Source organism: Micropterus dolomieu, linkage group LG20 (assembly GCF_021292245.1).
Source record: "Micropterus dolomieu isolate WLL.071019.BEF.003 ecotype Adirondacks linkage group LG20, ASM2129224v1, whole genome shotgun sequence".
Classification (NCBI taxonomy): Eukaryota; Metazoa; Chordata; class Actinopteri; order Centrarchiformes; family Centrarchidae; genus Micropterus; species Micropterus dolomieu.
In genome coordinates, this window is record NC_060169.1 from 14,413,281 (window position 1) to 14,426,193 (window position 12,913).

The 12,913-nt window shown below is 39.2% G+C and overlaps 1 protein-coding gene across 1 annotated transcript in view; it reads left to right on the forward strand.

Annotated features, from left to right (window-relative positions):
• Positions 1-12,913, forward strand: part of gpc5a (glypican 5a) — a 310,361-nt gene that overhangs the window by 149,688 nt on the left and 147,760 nt on the right. The window contains exons 9-10 of the transcript XR_006822159.1: positions 6,531-6,593; positions 6,883-7,009. The gene's annotated coding sequence lies outside the window, so the exon portion shown is untranslated. The remainder of the gene's footprint in view (positions 1-6,530; positions 6,594-6,882; positions 7,010-12,913) is intronic.

Here is a 12,913-nt window from a genome sequence, read left to right on the forward strand (position 1 = left end):
GTATGGGACTAAAAGGTCAGAAATATAACAAGGCGAGAGGCCATGAAGAGCTTTAAAAGTGATCAATAGAATTTTAAAGTCAATTCTAAAACATACTGGGAGCCAGTGTAATGAAGCTAAAATAGGAGTAATGTGGTCATATTTCTTTGTTCTGGTTAAAAGCCTGGCAGCTGAGTTCTGGACAGTCTGGAGTCGATCAATAGATTTTTGGGTTAAACAGGTGAAAAGGCTGTTGCAATAATCCAGGCGTGATGAGATGAAGGCGTGTAAAATGGTCTCGGTGTCCTTAAAAGTTAACATAGATCGAATTTTAGCTATATTTCTAAGTTGATAAAAACATGATTGAACAAGCTTTGTGGTGTGCTCCTCGAAATTTAAATTACTATCAAACCAAACCCCAAAAACCAAACACCTGTACAATACCCATGCTGTCTGCTGTCTTGATATGCCACACCTGTGAGGTGGACGGATTATCTTTGCTAAGGAAAAGTGCTCAATAACACACATTTTGACAGATTTGTGAACAATATTTGAGAGAAATAGGCCTTTTGTGTAAGTCTTAGATCTTTGAGTTCAGCTCATAGAAAAGTGTTGAGTTTATAATTTTGTTCAGTGTTCAGCAAATGACTACTTACATATACACTCACCAGCCACTTTAGCTATTTGACCTTGAACCTAATAATCAGCCAATCACATGGCAGGCATGGTGACGTGGTCAAGACAACTTGCTGAAGTTCACACCCAGCATCAGAATGGGGAAGAAAGGGGACTGAAGTGACTTTGAATGTGGCATGGTTGTTGGTGCCAGATGGGCTGATCTCAGTATTTCAGAAACTGCTGATCTACTGTTATTTTCACGCACAACCATCTCTAGGGTTTATAGAGAATGGTCCGAAAAAGAGAAACTATCCAGTGAGCAGCAGTTGCGTGGATGAAAATGCCTTGTTGAGGTCAGAGGAGAATAGGCAGACTGGTTCGAAATGACAGAAAAGCAACGATAACTCAAATAATCGTTACAACCAAGGTATGCAGAATACTATCTCAACATGTCGAACCATGAAGCAGATTGGCTAAAGCAGCAGAAGACCACACCGGGTGCCACTCCTGTCAGCTACGAACAGGAAACAGAGGCTACAATTCGCAGGCTGACCAAAAGTGAATAGAAGATTGGAAAAATGTTGCCTGGTCTGATGAGTCTTCAGCAGTGACATTCAGATGGTAGGGTCAGAATTTGGCATAAACAACATGAAGGCATGGATCCATCCTGCCTTGTATCAATGGTTCAGGCTGGTGGTGTGGGGGATATTTTCTTGGCACACTTTGGGCCTCTTAGTACCAATTTAGCATTATTTAAATGCGACAGCCTGCCTGAGTATTATTGCTGACCATGTCCATCCCTTTATGACCATAGTGCAGGATAATGCACCATGTCACAAAACTCAAATCATCTCAAAATAGTTTCTTGAACATGACAAAGATTTCACTTTACTTCAATGGCCTCCACAGTCACCAGATCTCAATCCAATAGAGCATCTTTGGGATGTGGGGGAACGGGAGATTCGCATCATGGATGTGCAGCTGACAAATATGCAGCAACTGCATGATGCTATCATGTCAATATGGACCCAAGTCTCTGAGGAATGTTTCCAATATCTTGTTGAAAGTATGCCACGAAGAATTATGGCAGTTATATATCATCACATCACAATGCAATGCACTCTACACAGTACAAGTAGCACTTCTTCTAAACTGCAGTGAAAGGAGTCAAGTTATCTAAAAGGTTATTTTTGATGTTGCATTTGAAATAGAAAAAAATAAGTCTGCACAGCTCTTGCAGTTGCAATATTTGTACAAGCTTAAAATGGCCTTCCGAAAGCTCTGACATGTACTGTATGTTGTTGTGCATTCTGTTAATAAGAACAAAAAATTATTTTGAGACATCTGCTACCATTCACTTGTAATAGCTGCCATGCTGTCTGGAGTCTATTTAATTGGTAAATTTCAATTGCAAAACTGACCCGTTATGCTGCTGCTGAGAGAAATGGTGAAAGGAGAGGGGTGGGCAGGTGGAAGAGGGGGGTGAGAGAATTCATACTCTTTTCTTCTTTAGAAGTAGATTAGCTTCCTTAGGAGTCTATTATCATCTTTCAAACTCAATCGTCCTCTACCTTCATAGGCCTGGATGGGAGCTGATAGCTCCTGAACCCACTGGTGAGGAAGAATCCAATTGCTTCTACCTGCTACCTGACTGCATACTGCTGGTGTGTTGCTGGCAGGTTTCTGTACAGAGAAAAGGAAAATGATTTGTTTCACATATGCCATGCAGGCCTGGTCAATGGCTGAGAGAGAAAAGTACTCACCATTACTGAAAATCAGTTATTTGGCCAACATATGCTGGGGAACAGCTTGTAGAGCTAAAAAAAATCTATGTATACACAAAAACATACACACATACATAAACAAGAAAACTTAAAGCTACTACTGCAAAAAGATGATAGGTTAAAATTAACTGACACATTAAATCAGGGCACAAAACAGCTATTTATTTTCCATCCAAAGGTACAATCTCCTCAGGTAGTCTCTTTGATCATATATGACCGTATTTTAAAAGCCTAACCTTCATCAAGCTGCACTTGTCCTAAAGCATGCATGGTCATTTTTGTCATTAGTCACTTTCACCTTTATTATAGCAGGTTAGCCTTTTATCATGATATAAAGGCTGTCTGAGAATCTGAACCACTTCAGTAGCTTGGAGTTTTTCCAACTACAGTCTCAAGGTTTATAAATGGCACTCTGAGATTAATTATACTCATCATTTCTTACCGTATTTTAAATGTAATGTCTACTTAACAAGTCACAACTGCTCCCCCAAACCAATTATATATTAAGTTGGCACCATCAAAGTCAGTGCTATTGTCATTTGAACAACTGTGTTAATGACGCTATTAAAGACTAGTGTTCAGTCTCTAACTAGGTAACAGGCAGCAGGCAGAGACAAAGATGTCTTGAGGCTAAATATAGATGTCAGGTTACACTGATTCTCCCAGACTTACAGGAAAGAGTTCAATGTGATGTCTTATGTGGTTATTATCTCGCCACATATTGAGACCATTATCCAGAGGAGGCAGGAAAGGGGCCAGATACTAATTGTGATGATGCCAGTGTCAATGATGTGCACCCACATTCAGACAGGTGTCACCCAGCAGGCACTGCAGTGTGTCAGAACCTCTTGAATAACATGCTTACTCTCTAATATTCTGTTTGGAGAGTGTTATTTGAAAAAAAGAAGTTGCAGCTCTATTTTGACACAGATTGCATTTTTTCCTGCAAGAATTTAATTTTATACAATGGACTTTTTATTACATCTTTAGTTTTTTTTTATTTAGTTTTTTTTTACATAGCCCAACCGTGAATAACACCCCTCTGTTCTTTCCCCAAGTGTGCCCAGGCCTGCTGAGAGATGTAATGTATGTTTTATCGTGATTTCCTCTCCAGTATATATCACTGCTTTTTCTTGGAAACCGTGAGTTCTTGCTGCAACTGAAATTTAATTTCAAAAGACAAAACTTGTGATAATTAATCAGAGAATGGTGTTCTGTTCTGCCCATTCTTTATTAGATGACAGTTTTTAATAAAATAATGAAAAATAAAGATTATACAACAATCCCTGATGACGTCTGGCCAGCTTCTTTCATTGCTGATTTAAGGTAGTTACTGTGTGCAAGAATCCAATACATGAAGCCACTTTGGTGAGAAATTTCATCCTGTTGATTAAGCGGCATGATCTCGAGCCCATCACACTGTTCCTTCACCTCGACACCTTGAACCTGAGATTTCATCCTTCGGGTGCCGATAGGTGAGAGTTGGAACAAAGATTGAGCAGTAAATTGAGATCTTTGATTTACTGCTCAGCTCTGCCTGTATGTTGACTGTGAGGACAGTGTCCCTGACTGACTGCCTGTCTCACGGCTGTATAAGACCTGACAATACTTGAAGTCCTTCACCTGGAGCAGCTGCTCCCTACGAACCTTACCTACTTACCTAGTTTTGCCAACGAGAGCTCAGAGTCTTCCAGCTCTGGTTCCAGTCCAGAGGATGTGTCTGTCAAATGTTGGCTTTCCACAGCATGCTCTGTCTACCTCTCAAGAGAGGATATCTGAATTCATGTAAACCTCAAAATGATTGCCTCATTACTACTGCAGTGATGCTGTCTGGATAATTTCATAAACTGTCAATATGTGTAATGGACAGGTGCTCAAAGTGCAGTTTTTCTTTGTAGGAACTTTTCATTGCTGGTAACTGGGAGTGGGGAAACCTGGACAGTAACAGGACAGTGTTCACTTCCCACACAGAGACCCCAAAATGAATTGTGATAATGATCTTCTGCATTTTAGAAGAGGTAAAGACAGGTATTTTCGAAGCTCTCATTGCAGCAGTTTCTCTGTGCAGGAGTGAGTCCAATTACAATATACTTTGGTGTCTTCAAAATTACTCTGAGCTAAAGCCTCAGATAGTATGAACCGTTGTCTTTGGAGTCTTTTATCTCTGCATTCTGAAGAAGGGCTTCTGGGACCTTCTAAAGAGAATAGTGCTGAGCACTGCTTAAACGTATACAGAGATTAATTTCATATTCCCATCAAGGTTTCTGTTTCACTCAAAATTATTACTGTGACCTTGACAACGGCTAACGTTTAGCCTCATCTTAGACAAGAGCTTTAATCATCACAGTGCAGACGCAGACAGGGCTTTGTATCATTCTTAAAGGTGTTCATGGTTTTCAGAAGCTTAACTCTGCACACAGGACATGCCTTTCAATGAGTCAAGAGATAAATTGGGAAATATGAGTGAGGTCGTTTTCAACTAAGGAAGGGTTATTACTACAGTAACATTGTAATGTCTAAATGATATTAACAGCAAATGTATATTAATGTGTATTAATTTAATGTGTTTTACAATTTTTCTACATTTCCCCATTCCCCAGTCAGTTGCTTTTGTCCAGACAGAAATATCTCAACTACTATCCAAGGAACTGTCATTAAATTTAGCACAAACATTCATGATCCCCAGAGGATGGACCTAACAACTTTGGGTGATCATCTGACTTTCCATCTAACGCCACTAGCAGGCCAAAGCTTTGACTTATCCAGTGAATTAATACATTATACACAAGATCAGCTGTACTTTGCATTTGGTGCTATCATGCTAACACGCTAAAGTAAGACAGTGAACATGGTTAACATTAGACCTACTAAACATCAAGATGTTAACGGTGTCAAGGTTTGTGTCACAGTACAGGTGGTAATGTTTTCTGAGCATGTTAGCATGCTGGCTCTAGCATTTAGGTTAAGGCACCGCCTGGCTGTTGACTCTTTGTCTTATTTATTTTATTATACTTAAAAGCAAATATATTTATATAAATTTTATGTGTTAAATCACTTTTTTCAGCAGTAACTTGCTGTATTTCCCCCTTTTGTTTGAATACCATGCAATACTCTGTTTTAGAAAAGTTCACCCCAGCTTACTCACAGGTCTGAGGTCAGTGTAGCATTGTGTGAACTTTTAGTTAAATCCCTCCTACACAAATTTAACACACACACATAAGTCTATCATGCACAGGCAAGTACACATACAAATACAAATACTGTTACAAACTGAAGTAGGGAACAGTAGTACTGATGCCAATATGTGCAGCACAGGTCAAGTGCTGCTGTTGACCTGTTCAGTGTAAAAATACAGAGACATTAAGGATAATCACAGATGTATTTTACTGAACATTCACAGATTGGATCCAACAGTAAGGTTAAGAACCTGCATTTATTCATGACTGCGCTGTATCATTTTGATTATTCATTTATTTTATTTTTCATTTTCAGATAGAAAGAGAACAGTTGTCGTCAATGAGCACCAAACTGAGCCACCCTGCTTTTTTTTAGGTGCTTTTTACATTTCTTGGTGTGTGTTTTCAGACATTAATGGTAAGCTGAAGGCAATGAGAGACACACAGAGAACCACCCCACCACCCAGACGTAGCAGCCTGTGCCTTCTCACTCTCTTGTTTTCTGTGTTCAAGCCTTTTTTCCCCTGTGAGAATGGAGTAAACAGTCCCATCAATATAGTGTTTTCCCGCTGTCTACCCACCCACTGCTTCCAGATTATCAGACAGGACTACAGCACAGGTTTCACAATAAATTCTCTCATCCCTTCCCTCCCTGGCTTTCCTCTTCACCCATCTTCTTTTTTCATCACTCTGTCTTTCCTCCTCGCTCTTTTGCTACTTACTCTCCTATTAAAGTGAAGTTTTATGTCACAATACAATATATTTATATTTCAGAAAGCATTTTCAATCTCTGCTTTTCACTCCCATGCATCCACAGCACAAAAATGAGGAGTGCATGTTACTATTATATGGAACCAATATAAAATTAAACTAATATAAATCTATTTATATTCTAATTTATATTTATTGCCACAGCTGCCACACTATCAGTCATAGGTGTCTTCTAATTTGACTTGAGGTCTACATTTCGCAGGCTTGCTGGGACGGGAGCCATGACTGCTGGGTTTACTCTCCATGAGCTGTGAACTGGGATCAGGTGTGAGGATAAGTGACCATAAATAAGCTTGGAATATGTGTGCAGCAGTCCAACATTTATGAAAATGTTACTTGATGTACTGCTGTAGTGTCAAGTAAACCTGCAATCTGGTTAAGAAAAATCTAGGACAATTAAGGGGGACGTGAGAAACACCATCAGATGACATAAAAATACAAATATATTAAATCAGTATCAGATCTCATACGGACAAGACTGGAAACAACACAAATAGAAGTATCAGCTTGTTGTTCTTCAATGCAAATATTTTTTACTATTTTGCTCTCCACAGAACAAAGAGGTTGAGACAACCAACATCAGCAACAGACTGGTTCCTTCCAGATGTCCCTGAAGCGTGGAGAGAAGACTGTTGTCCTCTTTATCTTCATCGTCTTTATCCCCATGTCTGCTGTTGGAAGGTCAGTTGGCCACACAGTGCGATATAGAGTGTGCGGCACACAGCAGAGGGCTAATTTGGCACACAGTGAGACCATAAGACAGGCTGTCGCTAATCCTTGAAATGTGAAAAATCACACGTGCAGTAAATGCTCCCTGGTCTTGGAGGCGGGGAAAAATTTAATTAATATTCCCCTGTTTACACCTTACTGCTAAAAACTCAGAATTAGTTAATATTTTCTTTATTGCTTTTTCCTGATTAATCAAAATCTTTTTTTCATTACCATCATCACTTTCAATGATGTTTTTGGGAGAAGTGTTACATTTTATTTACTGACCTACTTATCACAGCTCCCACAAGCATGGCAGCCACTACTAAGACCATCCCCATGGCCACTGACCCATTTGCCAGACAAGCCAACCTTTGAAATTTAAAAATTTTCAGATCACATAAGTCATGCTTAAATTTCTTCCCTAATATTTCTCCTCTGCTGCACACCAACACCTAATATCCCCCTTTTCCAATTCCCACCCACTTTCTTTTCCCATAGTTCTCTGGTGCAAGGTGGGTGTCCCGCTTAACATCAGTTCCTGACTGAGGCCTGACACATCCTCTGTGGACGTACTGCCAGTTCCATTTATGACACAAGCCGATACATTATTTATGCTTCTTAATTAGGTGGTGAGGCAGCAGCTTAGACTGGTGAGACATTTGGTAGATCAGGGTCTTGGATGGCACTTTTAGCATGACTTCGTCACTGCACACAAAAGCAAACATGATAGGAAATGGCACTGTGACAGAGGTTGGAGAGGATGTGGTATTTTTAGCTGCAAGCGATGATATTATTATGAACATTTTAAGAAAGGTGGAAATGAGCATGGGGTACTCATAAAACATCAGTGCACACAGAGTGTAACTCACATTGAAGATTAACATTAACCGACTGAATGTTTGCTCTTCGTGGTGTCAAGTCTGACAAAAAAAAACCCCGAAATTTGTAGAAGGGTCATACCAGCAAAGGAAGATGTTTTTCACATTATACCGTTGGCATGTATTGTTCTTAATGGACCACTGCATGAACAGACAAATCCTGAAGAGGAAAAATCAGCAAATTCCAGACCATTTTCGCTTTTGTGGAAAACAGAAATGTCTGTGTTAAATCAAACATCAATCACATTTCATTTCATTTACATTTTATACCTTAGTGTCAGTCTAATGGTCTTCCTTATTATTCAGTGCATTTGAACTATGGCCACTCCTCCAGGGTGATCAGTTTTGCAAGAATGGTTCCATTTAGATTTCTTCATACTGACTTCTGACTGACTCGTCATAATTGACTGACTCGTCATAATTCATTAGAATTGAATTAAATCATGTCAAATGTTAAAATATTGATATTATATTATAAACAGCAAATACTCACATTTAAGAAGCTGAAACCAGAGAATGATCGAGAGATGATAATCAGAATAGTTGCAGATTATTCAAATAATCAACTAATCATTTCAGCTGTAAATGTAATATTGTTAGACATTAGGTAATTGGAAGGAGGAGAATATAATTTTTTCTGTTTAACATACAGCATAACCGGCATTAATATGAGCAATTATTAGCTAGGTAAATTCTATAACAATCAGTTCTGCAATTCTGTATTTTAATAATATTCATTTATTCATCGATATATACAACAAAAGGCTGAACACTGGCTGCAAATATTGTATTTTCAGAGCCAACAAATCTGGGTTGCTTTTGGAGCTAAGCCTTTTTAGTTTCCTCTTGTCAGTTGGGGGTGGGGGAAGGCAGCGTGCTGTACCTGTTGGCACCGGAGCCATAAGCCTCTGACATGGCAGTATGCAGAACCTTGTTCCCCCCACCCACCGCCTACACCGAGTACTGATCAGTGTAGTGACAGGCCCAACATCCACTGCATGGGCTCCCCAGATTCCTCTCTTTCTCAAGTCAAGTGGTGGGTCAAAAGGGATAAAACCGTTTTCTTTCTCTTCTCTGATGCATGCTAATACGCAGTCTGTCAGTACTGAGGTGGCAAGGCCCTCAGGGAGGGTTTTGCACTGAACTACTTCTTGTCTGTAGAAAGATCAGGGAGGGTAATCTCTGCCTGTGCTATCCAGGACTGTTCTGCTGTGTAATTCAGTCTTTATCCTAAATCCGGAGAGAGAAAGGCAGCACGGGGGAGGGGGGGTGTTACAGCAGAGAGACAGAGAATGAGAGGGAGAGAGAAAGAGAGAATTTTTTGAAAAACCTCTAATGAATGAAACAAGAAAAAGACAGAAGCATATTTGCAACAGTAACATAAATGCAAAGGGTTTAGGGCATTGACAAGGGGACACTTTTTCAGATGTAGTTAGATGGAAATACATATTCACAAAGACTCTTTTCCAATGTAATATTTTAAACTTATCATTCTGAATTACACATGTTGAAAGAGCCTCTCAAAGACAAGAAACACTGCTGATCAAAGCCATCTCTATATCACAGGAACCAGGTATTGAACCTGCCATGTTGGTTTTGAGGTGAAGTGCAAACACAGAGAGTGGGTGGAGAACACCTCAGCACCTGGTCTTATTTGTTAAAACCTAAAATACACATTTTCTTTAAAAAGGCAGGTTTTTAGTGAAGCCTGTCCAAGAGAAAATATGATACTAGAGATTCACTTTTGAAACTTATTTATGTCTTATTATACAGTAGTGGGCTGAATCCATTTAATTGCTCAAATCTTGTGGGAGTGACAATTGAAAAACCAAGGTTTAATTTCATAGGTCTCTATTTTCAAGGGATTTTTCACTGTCTCTAAAGCCCTCGCACCATTACTTGTCATGTAAAAAGCAATTACAATCAGTGCTGGGATGAAATGTGTCATCAGAGAATCCATTAACAATGTCCTCAGACCTTAATATTTATTGTCACCACCCTACTTTCAAAGGCAACACTGAGTTTTATGAGTTGTGAAGGACAATTAAAAGGCATTGGTCTCATTGTCAGGTCTGTCGTGTTAGGCAGTCTATTTTAGGCAATCATGATTTCACAAAGGTATTTATTGCAGTGATATTGTATTACATTAAATTATACAAGTGTTACTGTTGGGTCCAGGCCTTGTATCTGACAGTAAGAAAGCTCTTTTGCTCATACATTATGGTAGTATTAAACTTGCGCAGCTACTATAATTGTGTGGCTGCGATGAAATATGCCTTTATAAAAGAGTGAAGGGAAAACAACATTAGATTGCAACTGACAGTTGTCTCTCATTATAATTCAATATGCTCAGTCTAATACAGGGAGCTCTGTCTTAAAGGAATAGTTTCTCATATAGGGAAATACACTTCTTTGCGTTCTTGCCGGCAGTTGGAAGAGACGATTGATACGGTTGGCTGGAGGTTAAGGTGAGGGGAAACAAATATCAACAAGCAAACAGGCTTCAACACACCAGTCTTTTTTACCTCACAGGAATCCTCTGCACCTCACTAAGTCACGTATTCATGGCTTTGGTTAAAATACTTATTTTAACCAAAGGCATGATCTTTTCCTGAACCTAGCCAAGTAGTTTGGTGCCTAAACCTTAAACAAACTGTGATCGTTTCACAAAGTTAACCACATGATTATTGTTGTTGACATGACAACAAAGGTGCAGTATTCCTGTTACTGGTCATATATATCGTTTTGGGAGTTACTGGCAAATTACCTATTCTGTCGTTTAGGTATGAGGATGTGTTGAACATCACAGTCAGACCATTACTTACTGAAAGTGCACCCATCTCCTCTTTGATATGTCAGAATGTGGAATGCTGCATAAATCATCAGTGAGACAGTAAAATATGAGTTGAAATAATGAATCAATTTCCTGATAGTATTTGAAGTGTCTAAGTAATTACCAACACTCACCATATCATCTCTTCTGGTTCCTGGTAACATTATGGCCTGCATGCTTTAGCAGCCATTTGCTGAAACGGCAACAGAAACTACTAATCACCAAAGTTAGTAGAATTCTAAAACTGCCCTGTTATGTAAAAGTTATTCTAACATTCTGAATGAAAAGATAAAGCTCAGAACAAATGGTTTCAATTATTATTTTTTGTGGTTTTCTTGCACATCAGATTGTGGAGCTGCACCCATACTGTATTTCTCTAACGCTACAGTGAAGCAGACTTAATTCTTTATACAGTCACGGGGTTTGCCAAAAGCAATTGAAAATTATCAAGTAGATCCCATAGAAAAAAAACTACGCTCCGCCTTTGAAATCCATAAACTTTTTGTATTTCGTCTGGAGTTTGGCCCTTTCACTCTGCTTTTCCATAATTGAAGCACATAAATAATTGTTCAGACAGAAAGAGAGATTCTAATGAATAATTCTAGTTCAGATGTGAAGCAGTTTCGTCTGGTCCCCATTGCTGTTGTCATGTGAAAATGAATAAATGGATGTTTGGGGGACCTACTGAGATGTATTGAATGTGGCATTGCAGTGAGCTTTTTCGTCTTTGTCTTCTCTGTCTGCCAGACGTTCTGCTGCTTCCCTTGACTGACTAAAACGTGACCCTGAGCCAAGTTCAACAACTGACACTACCTGTTTTCTTTCACCTAACACTTTTACTTTTGGTGGGGGAGGGGATGTCTTCATTTGTGCACTGAGCATCTGTAACATGCTGCAAATATTCTAACACATGCATGTTAGAAGAAAATGTAACTGTGGGTAAATAGATGGTAGAAATGTAATTACCCACATTAAAAAGAGCATTGATAAAAATGGACAGCAATATTTATATATACAGACAGTAGATTTGAGCATGTAATTCAACCCAAATTCAGTGTATTACAATATTACTTTTCATTCAGTTGAACTGTACAACAGTGCCACATTAAGTCTCAAAATATATCACCACCGAATTTATTTTGTTCTTAAAGTTCAAAGTAATTTGTGAGGAGAGAACAAAATAGGTGAGAGAAGTGGAGGACTTGAGATGATGCAAATTAGACAAGACATGAAAGAGGCTGTTTCTTTTATTAGGGTTCATTAGAGTTCATTAGTTTTCATGCAGTAATAATTCTTTTAAAGAGAGAGATCCATTTCATAAGCAGCGGTCTGTAATTTAGCCTGGAAGTGTATTGGCTCAGCTTCTCATCACTCCGTCTAAAACGGACCGCACCTATAATCTGCTGTTGTAGTGGAGAGAATAAGTCTGAAATTTGGTGTTTTGCATTATAGTCTTGCCTCAAATAATCATTTTTTTTGGTAAATGTTTTCACGCAATCTGCCACCATAAGTATTCATAGATCTCATATAGCTTAAACAGAACGAATTTCACCGCTGTCACTCAGCAATTCTCAATGAATTACAAGGTCATTTTAAATAAAAAGCACAAACTATTTAAATATAAAAGCTATGAAATGTATCGAAATTCTCCAGAAGGTTTCTTAAAGTGCTAGCCAAATCTCTGCTTTAGAAGATAAACTGCACAGATGTTAATTACTAAGTGATTGTGAAGTGTCAACCCTTCAGCTACATTATATTACACTCACTTCAGGGTTAGAGCCACTTTATATTATCATGAAAACCAGTAGTGTAAGGTAGTAAAACGGGCCCCAGTGCAGGCTGTTATGATGGGCCCTTGGGCTCCACAGTTACGAAGCGCGCGCACACACACACACACACACACACACAAATTCAACAGTTCTCTTTGTGTGCGTCTCTCTCCAATACACACGTGCTGCTGCTGCGGCTGTGTTGCGTGCGCCTGGACGCAGCAGTCGCTGCGAGCTTTGGGACCCTCTCCTCCTGTTCTTTTCTCTCCTGTCTCTTCTTAAAACTACTTTTATGTTTGAATGGCATGACTGCTAGCTTGCATGTGTGCTCTGCTAGTCTACTTGTCAGATTTTGCGTTTCACTTGGTCTCTGGAGTCTTGTCACATGATCACA